The 10,970-nt window shown below is 32.5% G+C and overlaps 1 long non-coding RNA gene across 1 annotated transcript; it reads left to right on the top strand.

Annotated features, from left to right (window-relative positions):
* The first annotated feature begins 218 nt into the window (after nucleotides 1-218).
* Nucleotides 219-3,483, top strand: LOC123544477 (uncharacterized). The gene is made up of 2 exons (XR_008370698.1): nucleotides 219-961; nucleotides 2,452-3,483. It is a non-coding gene; the product is annotated as an uncharacterized LOC123544477 (long non-coding RNA).
* The last annotated feature ends 7,487 nt before the right edge of the window (nucleotides 3,484-10,970 follow it).

Below are 10,970 nucleotides of genomic sequence, written 5' to 3'. Positions count from 1 at the left end.
CCTAAATAGAACTAAAATGATAATAATGCTGCAAAAAACAATAAAGAAAAAACAAGTAGAATCTGTCAGAACAAATGTTACAAATTTATATATGTAACAAAAATTAAAAACAATATATTTTTTTTTGCATTTTTTTTTACTATCATTCAAGATTATATAAATAATTATTATGTGTAAAAGTTAAAAATTTAAACTTAATTTTCCGTCTTAAACAAAAGTAGAGATTTAACAAAATGCAATCCATTTATTATCATTAACAAATATCATCTAATAACATCGTGGAAAATAATACTATTAGTTTAAAAGTTTGTCCAGCACCTTTACTAGATACATTCATTACGTAGCTTAAAATGGGCTATAAAATTACAACCCATTAATTTTTTAAGTTATACTATCGTATATATATAAATCATGCAAATGTTCTTATTTTAACTGTCCAATTTCGCCAATTGTTAAGACATTTTATAATCATTTCTTTTAGTCTTTTACAAAGAATAAGTCTCATAAATATGTATACATGATCAATTATTACATGTATATTCCATTTATGATTATATTAAAAGATATGAACAAAATGCATCAAATATTCAACCATCTCAGTTAATATATACATACTAATGCCTTAAATATAAACAAATTTTGCAACACCGGCCAGGTACATCATTTACTGTGAGATAAGAATGTGCAAATGCAATCCTTACAGTAATTAACTCTATGTGCTATAGAATTCTACTGTCCGAAAATCTCTCTGCCACGTGTGTTTGTTACTAATAATAGGGATGACCGCATTGAGTGTGACGTAGTGATACCTGTAATCTGAAAATGTGCTATTTCAGGTATGCAAATATCACTACACAAATACTGACCCTAGATGTATACGCTGATGGTAAATGGTACAGTATGACTGACGCCCAGAGGGAGAAATTACACCCTATTGTTATCAGCAACAACTGGATAATAGGTATTTTGGTTTGTTCGGTTTTCTCAACCTATACACATTGAATTAGATGTATGAATTATTGCCAGTCTCATGCTTGCAGATTGCCTTGGTTTAAACATTTATTTGTACGTTTAAAGAAGTAATGTTTCGAAAAATATTATCTTCTTCATTCATCATATTTCAGCAAAATTAAATGTTTCTTTACCTTTAATCATGCTGACTGACGTGATATATGTGCGAGAATATGACCAGATGTAAAGTGATCAAAAATAGAAATGTATAATGAAATACGAGACACCTTTCAAATAATGATTCATACATTACAAAAAAAATCTAAGGGTAAGTTACTATTATTATCATACGAAAATTTACTGTTTAACCTGACCATGAAACATTGTTTTCTTTATTAGTTTTATCAACCTTTAATAGCATATATTTGTAAATTAATAAAATGGAAGGACTTTTTTTCAGTGGGGGCGTTGTAACGTAAAAAAACAAGTGAAACATCTTTGCAATGTTGCTCCAAGAACGATAATTTTATGTTACATAAACTAAAACAACATTTTTCTCTTGAATGTGGAGGGGGGGGGGGGGGGGGGGGGGGGGGGGGGGGGGGGGGGGGCACTTGGTGGAGATAACACATGCTAGGAATATCCATCGGCTTTCACTGAAAAAGAATCTCACTTTTTCCGAATTGAACATGTGGAATATCCATGTTTTAAAATTTTTAATCTACAAGTTTTTTCTTTAATCAGAAACCAACTATGTGTTAGTTGTAAAACTAGTAAGTTACTTGTAATAAGCTATTATACAAAAATATTGATTGTTTTCGTATATATACTTGAGAAAAGCGATCTCGACATACAGTCTGGCAGAAGACTTATGTCTATGTTCGATTTTTATATTATGTTCAATAATCGGACTTATATACGTTTACCTTTTTTTACATTTCTGTCCGATAATCGTATACAAATAATTACTTTCATTTTATGTTTGTTCGATAATAAAAACAAAATGAATTTGATTGTCGCACAGACTGTTTTAACAATATTTATAATTTATGTCCAATAATCGAAGACATATTTGATACATTACTGTATAACTTCTAAATGTGTGTCCAATAATCGAAGACTTATTCAATGCATGCATCTATGTGTGTTCGATAATCGAAGACATAACCATCTTTTACAAATGTTTTTCTTTTCGTTTATTGAATAAAATATGTTTATGATATCGAACATACATATATCTAGTTCAAATATTCATTCGATAAGTTATTTTAATTGTTGACGTAGGCATAACACGTGTTGTGGTTCAACCAATCATTATCGAACGCATATTTTATTAGTGTCTTTCAAATATGTCTGCGATTATCGAACACATATAGCAGTATGTATTAAATAAGTTTTCGATTATTGAACACATACTTAGTACCGACTATTGAACAAAGACACAAATCTACTGCCATAATACAAAGACCGTCAGAAATGATACCATCGGTTTTTCTTCAGGAAACAAGAACAAAATCAACAGAGCAAAGAAATGGAATCACTGGTTTATACGTCATGATAATACATGTGATATGGACACGGTTAAAAAGATTTTGTACACAGAAGTGTAGTAAGTCAATGTTGAGGATATCTACAACAATGTGAGAGGATCACCATGGTTATGGCATCATAATGAATCTATTACGATTTTAATGTATTTTCTTTTTCATTTTGATTATCGGGCTGAACTTCGGATACTTTGTCTACAAATAATATATCCACTTTCTTATGATTGCTACAGATCTGTTATAAATCACGAACCTGCAGAAATTAAGCAATTATCATTCGCTGTATACATCAGTCCAAAATGTTTTATCGATCTAATCGGACAGCCCATTTACTTGAAGATGCACATTTATCCCTCAGGTCATTGTTTAGTCAGCATCGAAGTATGAGATTATATAAAAAAATATATCGTTTTGGGGTAAATTTCTAGTTTTACAAGACTAGATATTAAATATGTCGCCTTTTACGTTCGCTCCGATTTCACTTCTTTTACAAAGTAAATCGAGTATTTTTACAGAAGTGTTATCAAAGAGACTATTGTAAAAGACTATCATGACTAAAAATGTCAACCTTTTATTTTGCTATACTTTGTAGTTTCACTGGATTATAATATGCTGCTGCATTTCTTACAAAGTGTACCGAGTAATTTTGTCAAAACGACCATTCAAAAAGACTGTGACTAAAACTGGCAGTCTATTATTTTGCCAGATCCGTTTAATTCATGTTAAAGTCAATCGTGTTGTCTTTTTCTTGTCCTTTTTATCAGCGTTTTAATAACATTAAACTGTGTTGAAAATTTAAACATATTTTTGTCATATGTAGTCCAATATCACAGCATTATATGATCCGGAATACTCATATATTTTATTTCTTTTGTCATTCCATTGTTAGCAAATGTACATGCCAAGTGATATTAAATCAATAAAATTACATGTATGTCTTGTATAGATGATCTACGTTATATAATAAATCGGCAGAAATAGTATATGAGTGTATTCTCAAAGTAATCAGGGTTATTTAAAGTACAGTTATTTACATAAGATATGAAGATATTAATATTGATATTATGAAAATATATATGTGGGATATGCAACACTCATGTCTAGTTACCTTTAATTAGTTTTTTATGTTTATATTAGCAAGGTTCTGTCACATTATAGAGTTTTTAGGGAACATACTCGTGAAATATACTAATAATGGAAGTAACATTTCTACCTTATTAAACATAAGCAGTTCACTTGTATCACTAAAGGCAGTGATGTATTAAAGCCTTTAGGATTTAACTGCAGTATGGTATCATTAAGGCATCTCTCTTTCACATCAGACACATTCATTTTCACTTATTTTGCCAAGAGCTTTGATAACATCATTAATAACGACAAATGGTCCGCGGAAATACATGACAGCTGGACAGTTGTATCATGTACAGATCGATGAAACGTCAGATTTAATGACAACCTGTAACAGTTAACCAAATCATTTGTAGGATCAATTAATCCAGACTCATTATTTTAAATGAATTGATAAACAAGTTTAATTCTACTTTAATCACTAATCAATACCTTACTGGAAACTTACAATACAAACCACTTTACTGTTCTGCTTGATTAGCATATTAAACAGGTTCAATGTGTTCTTGTGAAATGCAATACACATTGTGTATATAAATCAGCTGACCTTTACTTGAACAAAATCTATTTTTCTATAGTAATACATTTCAACATGTAAAACCCAATATGGAAGGCCGGAGCGCCAAATGTTGAATGTCAAATATTGACTGTCAAACTGTTATTGTCAACTGTTAAATAGCCAGTGACCTTTGTTATATAACTTTGTCCCTACTGAAAACCTTTTCTAACCAGTTTAAAAGTAATCTGCTTCGGTCCAATGTTTTATAGCCAGTAGAACATATTATTGTTTCAAGTTAGACTGGTAGAAAATTATACTTCTTAAAATGATCAAAAGTTACATTAATAACATAAAGGGCTAGATATCATTTATACATAAAACTAAGGAATTTGACGATTAGCATTTATCACTTAGCGTAAGCATTAGCTATTTGACATTTAACATTTGGCATTAAGTATATGGCATAAAACATTTGGTATTTAGCATTTAGCATTAAGTAATTGGCATTTAGAGTTAAATATTTCGAAATTGTTATGGAGCACCGGTTTTATGTGAGGCATAATTTGGAAAGCCTGTGGGCTATGCTAATTGCCAAATGCTAAGTGACAAATATTTGATACTAAATGTTAATTGCGTAATGCAAATGACAAATGCTTAATTAGAAATACTAAATGTTACATACTACACAATTTCAAATGCTTAATGTCAAACAGCTTATAACTTGTGCCAAATGATAAATTCTAATTGTCAGTTTCCAACTTTAAGAGTAAAATGAATCTGTATCTCTAGAATCATTTGAAAAAAGACAATTTTCTTCCAGTATGACTTGATCAATAACGTTTACTTATGAGAACATGGAACCCGAACGTTTTTACTATAAAATATTTAGAGAATTTCTCAACAGGGACAAAGTTATGTAACGAATGCAAATGACTATTTTTCTACTGATATATCTAGCTGTCCATCTAGATATGGATTTAGCATTAAACATTTGACACTTAGCTTCTTATGTACTAGTATCACAATTAACAATTAGCATTTATCATTTGACTGCGGGAGGAGATAACATGTTCTAGTCCCTGCAGATCTCTACATTCTACCGCTGTAACTGAAGGAGAAATGGTCTGACCTCTGAGTTCGTTTCTAAACCTCGCGAAGAATATCAAGATAAGGTGCAGATCAAGTCTTTTAGAAGTGTCGATCCTAGATTAAAGTCAATACAGGGGATAAATCACAACCACTGTACCTTTGTATCACCACAGTTCTTAAAATTATGTTTGAATATGTTTTGTTTTCTTGCCTGTGTGTCAGTCAAGAAATACTCAAGTATCATTTTATTTTAATACAACTTTATTTGAACGAAGCCTATCAATGATATGCTACTGGGAATAAAGAGGTATGCATACTTATCTAGCATACAATAACAATAGTCATGTGACATAAACTATAAGTTGAGCGCCTTCAAATTTAAACAATGTAACGGAATATATCTTTTTAAAATCTGACGATATTGGAATAAATATTCAAAGGGGGATACCAATGAATGGTCTTTGTCAGGTTGAGTGTCAGCGGAACAAGCGAACGTAGAACATGCATCGTTATATGCCATGATGGCCATTCGGAAATCAATTTTACATTACACATTGAAATGAAGAAGAGTTGGCAGAATTTAAGCCAGCTGAGATCTGGAAATATTGACTTGAGTTATAATAATATTGTATTCCGACTATATCAGATTTCTACAAAAAAGGGAAGCAACGCAGTACAAGGTTATTAACGTTTTACTTTCCTTAGTTGCTTCGCGTAGCGCGTAGTTCCTAATGCAAGCGGACATAGCTTTTCAGTACATCGGCTCTGTAGGCCTCTTATACCGGTATACTGCTGTCAAAACGTTTTGAGACATACAGTTGATAATCTCATTCCTGAAAATCTAATAATGCACCTCTTTTTTAAGAACCATAGAGACCGGAAGTGTGACAGCAAATATTTTATCGTAGAAATGAATATTATACAGAGTGTAGCGTTCCTTTGAGAGTAGTAATCATTTGATGGTATAAGCTGATGCATCGGCAGTAAGTGTTAGTGCATACCAATAACCTAATGAGGTTAAAACAACTGATGGAACCATGTATAGCTGGAATTTACAAATTGTATCTCAGCATGACAGCAATATATATGTATCTCAGCATGACAGCACAATCAGACCGTATACAAGACCGCTGTGTCACTCTTGGAATATAATATTAATTTTGTATCACGGAATTTAGTAGTTTGCATGTAAATAGATACAGTACAGAACTATTCATGGCTTAGCCTTTGTTTTAAATTTTGAAGAAAACAAATGACAAACTTAATCAAATATGTTAAAATCTCACTAAACACTTCGTTTTGAATTTAGAGAAAAAATCACATAAATCATAGGAAGGGCCCCTTTTTAAGTTGTAGAACCGAAACACCAATAAAAATAACTTAACTTAATATTGTGAACGATCAGACAATTTTCTAACAACGTCTATGGACAACTGTCGGATTTTTTGCTTTTGGATTTAACGTCGCACCGACACATGATTGGTCATATGGCGACTTTCCAGCTTTAATGGCGGAGGAAGACCCCAGGTGCCCCTCCGTGCATTATTTCATCACGAGCGGGCACCTGGGTAGAAACACCGACCTTCCGTAAGCCAGCTGGATGGCTTCCTCACATGAAGAATTCAACGCCCCGAGTGAGGCTCGAAACCACATTGATGAGGGGCAAGTGATTTGAAGTCAGCGACCTTAACCACTCGGCCACGGAGGCCCCATTTTTAAAACACTAAGAATATTGTATTACATGATAACTACATTTCAAACTGGGAGCGGGGTTTTTGTAACTGAACAGCTGTGAGTTCGATAACAATAACAAAACTGTTCATCAGATACAAATACGTTTTAGAGCATAACAGAAAAGAACAGTAATTTATTGATATAACTTGAACATGTACAAGTTATGAACAGACTCAATCAAACCGAGTCTGTTATTATTCTTCTTGGTTGCATTCTTTGCTTCCAAAGGATCTTTTTACAGATTTTATTATCGTTATAAATAATAAAATATACTAAAACGTGCATAGCAATGCGAGAGTGAACAAATCAAAAGGAAATTTAGTTAAAATTCATGTAATATTGGTTGTTGTATGACCTGCCACGAGAATCAAAGACATCTGTCACCTCGAATAGTATAATTATACAGTAAAAGTATACAATCTGGTAAACCTTACCTTAAGAAAATGCAAGGATTACCTTAGATGCACAATACTGGTTGACACGAACAGTCCTAAACCACTATAAACCTTGCCGAAAAGAAACACAAGGTTTATTTTATACACTATTCTTCTTATTTTTCGTTAATTACTGGTTCTGTTAAATCTTCCTCAGGGTTAATACACCATCCTCTCTGCCGTGAAGGACGTGATGTGACGCCACTACTTCTAAGAACGATAACTCCTTTAAAACCATAAACCCTCTTAGCTATGTTGGCTGAAGCTTTGTCTGTCGCTTCCTTGGCTGATATATTTGTAGTGAGATGACGTCATGCTAACATTCACCAAAATACGTTTGAAGGTGCGAAAGCAAAATCGGTCTAAATGCTCTCCTTTTGTACCGTAAAACTTGGAGCACTTTCAATATATACAGTATATAAGTCATTTATATGAAAGACTACATTAGTCACAGAAAAATATCGTATATCACTACTAGTACGATTTGAAATTGGACATGGAAATAATGCAAGTCAACTCCGTCTTGAAACGTGGAAAAATTTCACATACAGACCTAAACGTAGGAAACTGGATTTCCGATTTACTTTTATGATATCTGGTATGCTAAAACTACATTGAAGATGAACTCGCCATGCCTTGTACAAGATACAGCGCCGACCTCATTGTCTGCGTAACCACCGCCACATATAATAAACAAGAGGGCCAAGATGGCCCTAGGTCGCTCACCTGAGAAACACACCATAACACAACATAACAGTGTAAACATGTTTGACCTAGTGATTTCATGGAAAAAAATATTCTGACCAATTATCATTAAAATTGGAGCAAAAATCTTGAGTATAAATAACTATTTTCTTTGAATTGACCTAGTGATCTAGTTTTTGATCCCAGATAACCCATATTCGAACTTGACCTTGATTTCACCAAGGCTATCCTTCTGACCAAATTTCATGAAGATCAATTGAAAAATACAGCCTCTATCGCATACACGTTTTTCCGGAATTCACTGTTTATATCAGTATACTGACACTTGTTTTGTAGAGTAATATACACGCTGTCATTACAAAAACTACAAAACAAGTGTCAGTATACTGATATAAACATTGAATTCCGGAAAAAGACTGCCTAAAGGGACCCCACTTCCGGACAGTCAAACGCCTTTAAAAACTCACCATTTTCAATGAACTGTTACACATGTTCGTTTTGATTCATTTGCAATAGCGTGCGAGTGCTGAAATTTCACATAACAAGGTGGAACCCAGTTTTCAGCAATTGTTTATTTTTATTTCTTTACAAATGGCATTCATTTTCAAAGGGGGCAACTTTTTCAGAACATTTTAAGTACGGGACAGTACGGCAGAACATGTAATGGTTAGTAAAATATTGGTAACGATGTTGTTCGTTTATAAAATATTTCTGTGTTTTGTTGATATACTCCTAAACTTTAAACAAGTCTTGAATAATAAGTGGTATGGTTCAAATGGAATGATAGACCAGTCAATTTTAAAAATTTAGATAGCTAAGGGTTAAGACGCGGATGTTATTAAGGTTCCATGTTCAATATTCTTCAATTATGTATACACGATTGAATACTGTTCTATTAGAAACTAAGTGGTATATCTGGAAAAGCAGGAATGCCACAAAACATGAAAAAATACACTTGAACGAAAACCATATATATTGTCTATAAAAAATTAAACAAAAACCATGTATATTTGTCTATCAAAAATTCTGTGTTAAGCCAGTGTCTATAAAAAAAACCTGATAAATCTTTTTTATTCGTGTTACAGAAACATTTTCATTAACTGATAAATCTTTTCTTTTTCTGATAAAGAAACATTTTCATTAACTTTCAAGCCAGTACTTATCACTATATTATCACATGTGTTTTCGTTTCGAGTAAGAGTTTAACAAAAGTGACCAATAAAAGTTATTTTCAACAATAATACAGATGATAATTTATACTCTTTGTCTAAGTTACTATTGTGAAGGATCGAAACTGCTATCAGACAATTTTCTAACAACGTCTATGTACAATTGTCAGATTAAAAAAACCCTAAGAATATTGTATCACATGATAATTACATTTCAAATTGGGAGCGAGGCTTTTGTAGCAATGAACAACTGTGAGTACGATAATACACAATGACAAAACTATTAATCAGATGTACAAAAACACGTTTCTACAATATTCTTGCTCATTTTCGTTAATAACAGGCTATGTTAAATCTTCCCCAGGGTTATCCACGTGATTGAGAACACCATCCTTTACCAATGCCCACGCCATCCTCTCCGTCGTGAAGGACGTAATGTGAAAGAACGATTACTCCCCCAAAACCATAAACCCTCTTCGCCATGTTGGCTAAGTTTTGTGATATATTTGTTGTGAGATTACGTCAGAAGTGGATTATTTTGCTAACGTTCACCAAAATACGTTTGGATGTGCGTCTTTTGCACAGTAAAACTTGGAAAATATCGTATATACCACAGCTAGAGTGATTTGAAGTTGGACATTGGAAAAATGCCAGATGAATGTATATATCAACACCGTCCTGCAACGGATTAATAGTGTTCAGTCTCCAGTTCAGCATAACATTAATAAATAACTCTTAACACAGGGTATCATGTACTGATAACTTGCAAACAAGCTAAAATGTACAGAGATTGGTAGGAAACCAAATTCACTTTAACCTTGAGACTGTAGATTTATGTGAGGTCATCTTCTGATTCAACTACTGGAATACCGACGAACCTATGGACCGACCGGCACAAGCAAAACACTGTACCTACTTCTTGCAAGCCGACATTGTTCGATAAAGTAAAACATAATTGATAATTCTTCAGCTGATAAAAATACATCGAAAGGTTACAAATATTCAAGCTTTTACTATTTGTTGAAAAATTGATTGAATTTTGGATTATTACGAATTTTGAATAGAATTTCCTACAATAAGTGCTTCTTTTACGAACAGTGCGACTTTATACACATTTTGTTTATTAGCACTATTCAGTAACTCTCAAATCTTATGCATAGATGGCTTTTTTATAATAGTATTTTTCAACATATTGCTTATGATGCAAAGGAAGGATATGTGATATGTAGTATTCTTCTTCTATATCATATAAGGAACAATATGAGCATTTTCTATATTTTCTTGGAATATTGTTTCCAGCATTAACATCCAGTTTGTATACTAGTACGTAGCGGATGAACTGGAAGTCTTAGTCTGCTGAAGTAGCAGAAGTATGTGCAGACAGTGTATCAAATACTTTTCGTAACACAAGTCAACCTATGTTGACTTGAACTGAATTTCTTTCTATCGATCCATGGCATTATTGTATATAATCATTTAGATTTATAACTATATTTTAAAAAATAATTGGAAACATCTAAACATAAAAATTATCACTATCAAATATGTATGCAAATCCTTATTCATTTAATAACTTTTTAAGCTATCCCTATTACAACCAAGCAAACCCTGTTCGTCAAAATATTGTCAAACGTTTTTACTTTACAATAGTTTTTAATCATTCAAACATATCGTAAAGTATACAAAGGGTATCGGCCAAGTTAAACATAAATAA

Source organism: Mercenaria mercenaria, chromosome 1, assembly GCF_021730395.1.
Source record: "Mercenaria mercenaria strain notata chromosome 1, MADL_Memer_1, whole genome shotgun sequence".
In the NCBI taxonomy this organism is placed as follows: Eukaryota; Metazoa; Mollusca; class Bivalvia; order Venerida; family Veneridae; genus Mercenaria; species Mercenaria mercenaria.
Note: the sequence above shows the minus strand (reverse complement) of the source record. Positions and strands in the feature narration are given on the sequence as shown.